The sequence below is a fragment of the Nannospalax galili genome, unplaced genomic scaffold (genome assembly GCF_000622305.1).
Source record: "Nannospalax galili isolate Female #2095 unplaced genomic scaffold, S.galili_v1.0 scaffold960, whole genome shotgun sequence".
NCBI lineage: Eukaryota > Metazoa > Chordata > Mammalia > Rodentia > Spalacidae > Nannospalax > Nannospalax galili.
In genome coordinates this window covers 3249468-3252922 of record NW_008348313.1, presented here as the reverse complement: position 1 = coordinate 3252922, position 3455 = coordinate 3249468, and positions in this window count along the sequence as shown.

The window sequence follows — 3455 nt, the reverse complement described above, 5'->3', positions numbered from 1 at the left end:
AATGAAGCATGAGAGTTTTTGTTGTTGTTTCCTCTTCCTCCTCTTCCTCCTCCTCCTCCTCTTCCTCCTCCTCCTCTTCCCCCTCCTCCTCCTGTCCCTTCCCCTCCTCCTCCACCTCTCCTCCTCCTCCTCTTCCTCCACCTCTCCTCCTCTTCCTCCTCCTCCACCTCTCCTCTTCTTCCACCTCTCCTCCTCCTCCTCCTCTTCCTCCACCTCTCCTCCTCCTCTTCCTCCTCCTCCTCCTCCACCTCTCCTCCTCTTCCTCCTCCTCTTCCTCTTCTTCCTGTCTTCATCCTCTTCCCCCTCCCTCTCCCTTCCCCCTCCTCTTCCTCATCCCCTCTTCCTCTGGGAAGAGCAGTTGAGAAGAATGAACCACAACAAGAATGAACCCGAGCAGCTACCGTTTTTGTGTGTAGAACATCTAAACTTCACTGTTTTAGAGAAAAATTCTGAGTGCAGTGCTGAATTGTTGCGTTCGGTTTTCCTGAGGTTCGTCCTCCGCTTCTGCTACTTCATGCCCGTTGAACAGCCCCCCTTCCCACCTGTCCTGCACCCCGACAGCCACTGCTTAATTCTCCTTTCTGTTACTTCACATTTTCTATTTTGTAGCGTCCACAGATTTTATGCAGGTATGGGCCTCTCTTCAGCTCCTCCCCCACCCCCAGTGTCTCAAGTAGCCCAGGCTGGCCTCCAACTCGCTATGTAGCCAAAGATGACCATGAGCTTGATCCTCTGCTTCCTCCTCTCCAGGTCAGGGATTACATGCGTATAGCGCCATGCCTGGTTCACGCAGGGATGGAATCCGGGGCTTCCTGCGTGCTAGGTCAACACACTACTCACTGAGCCGTGCCCCAAACTTCCTTTTCTGTTTCTCGTGCCGCTTTGCTCCTTAAACATTTCTCCATGGTTCAGCTGCCTCTCTGCGGAGTTCTGTGAGGACAGGCGGTCAAGGTGTGCTGCTGATCATCCACAGCAGGAGACAGATTTACCAGTGTGTGTGGGGGGGGCGGGTGGAGCACGCCCAAATGTTCCGTTCAGCCAAGGGGGATGCTCCTGTCCCCATCCAGGCCGGGTCACCTAGAGCTCTTTGGGACCATCTGTGATGACCAAAGGGGGACTGAGCCCCCAGAGGAAAATCACAGTCTGGTCAGCAGTTGGTGGTTATCCCTGGAGACAAGATGACAGAACTCACAAGGAGGAGATCCCAAGGGGGGTGTTAGACAGCTATGTGCCCCCCCTTCCCATGTTCCTTCAGGAGATGGGGGTGGGCATTTGAGACTAGGGTCTGAGCCTTCATACCCTCGTCTAGTCAACCCAATAGCCCCAGGACATTGTGCGGGCAGCTTACCCATGTCACAGAACAGGAAACTGAGGCACCAGGGGTTAGGGAGTCTGGGTGTGGTGGTGCACACCTGTAATCTTGGGTCTTCAGGAAGAGGAGGCAGAAGGATTAAGTGGTCTAAGCTAGTCTGGGCCATTTATCCACACCCTGTCTGGCCTGGGGATGGGGTTGGGAGGAGGTGTAGGGAAGTCTCCCTAATGTCACACCCAAGGTATCCTCAGAAAGTGGGATCCTTTCCTGTGCCTTAGCCTGGTAGTCCCAGCCTTCCTCTACTAGCCCCCAGGAGCCATGCCCACCACATTGCTCCCAGTTGGTTATTGTTTGGGTTTTTGTAGCCACAGATGGCCTAGAACTCACTATGTAGACTAGACCAGACTGGCCTCCATCTCAGGGAGTGCTGGAATTAAAGGTTTGCACCATCATACCCTGCTCTCCCACTTTTGAGAATGGAGGGTGGAGGTGGCTGTCCAGATCCAGATTCATTCCCTGCCTGGAGGCTCCGGCTCCCACTCAATACCAGTCTTAATACTCTCTCAATTCTGTTCATAGGCTAGTGGGCTAGGTTTGGGGAATGGCAGAGGGAAGCTCCAGGGGACCCACCCTATCCCCTACCCCACCCCTGGATCTGTGCAGAGGGCTGGGGCAGGAGGCTCTGTGGTCAGCCACCTGAGTTTGGCTCCCAGCTCTAGCTAGTGGCAAGTGGTGCATCGAAAGTCCCCAACCCCAGTTTCACCGAAAATCAGAAGAGACTCAGGTGTAGTGCGATGTCTCCTGAGCCCTGTCTGCCAACCTCCCACCTGTGTCTGCCAGGGCGCTGCCACCAAGGGCCGAAGTGACTTCCAGGATTGGCAAGGCAGGTGTTTCCACAAGTGAAACCTGACCCTGGCTTTGGGAGGGGACTAGGTCCTGAGCTTACATAGCGCCTTCACAATTCCATGGTGCGTTTAAAAGGCTTGGTTTTTCCTGCCTCCTCCTCCTCCTCCTCCCTCCTCCCTCCTCCCTCCTCCCTCCTCTTCCCTTTCTCTCCCTCCTCCCTCTCCTCCCCCTCCCCCTCCACTCATATCCCCCCCACTTTCTCCTCTCCTTGCCCTTTCTGGCTCCTCCTCCTTTTAGTTTTTATTTACATTTATTTATTCTGTGTGTGGGAGAGAGTGCATGTGCGCATGTGTGGGTGGCACGTGGAGGTGGAGGACAGCATGTGGGACTGAGCTCTCCTCTTCTACCATGTGGGTCACAGGGATTGAACTCAAGTAGGCAGGCTCAGCGGCAAGTGCCTTTACAGGCTGAGCCATCTCACCACCCCCTTCTTGGGTTTTTGAGTCAGGGTCTCACTGTGTAGCACAGGCTGGCCTCAGGCTCTTGGTCCCCTTGCCTCAGCCTCCTGAGTGCCAGGGTTACAGCATCAAGCCCAGCACACTCCTCCCTCTCTGCCACAGTAAGGAGACCCCGTTCACAGAGACAGAAGCAACCCTTGCCAGACACGGCATCTGCTCTTGCCTTGACCTTGGTCTGTCAGCCTCCTGAACTGTAGGGAATGCGTTCCTCATGATTCATAAGCCACCTAGCCGGGGGTGCTCTGTTATAGTGGCTAGCGCTGAGGGGTGGGCAAGGGGCAGGCAGGCAAGAGTCGGCTATAGCTGCGGCCCCCAGTAGCGCTCTCCCTTCTCCGGAGGAGTCTCTGCTGGGCTCCTCTAGTCCTTCCAAGGATGAACGGGGCCTATCTACACTCTTGTGGCTCATCTCCCTCAGTTAAAATCATCTGATTAGAAGGATGACAACAGAGGTAACCGTGGGGGTGACAACTCGCTAATTTGCCTGGCTGTAATCATCTCGTGTGTCAGAGTGCATCAACACACCTGCCTCCATGAGAACAGGACGGTGCAGGCGTCCTGTCTCCAGAAGCCGGAGCCCAGCACCACCTCCTAGTGTTCCAGTGTTCCAATAACTGGGACTCCTGCTGAGCCGCCTGATCCATAAAACCAGCTGCAGTGGGACACACACACACACACACACACACACACACACACATGACACGGTCGACACGGACTGATGGACACAACCACCGGGAACGACTGTCACCCCCATCCTAGAGGAAGAAGGAAGTCCCTGGCTG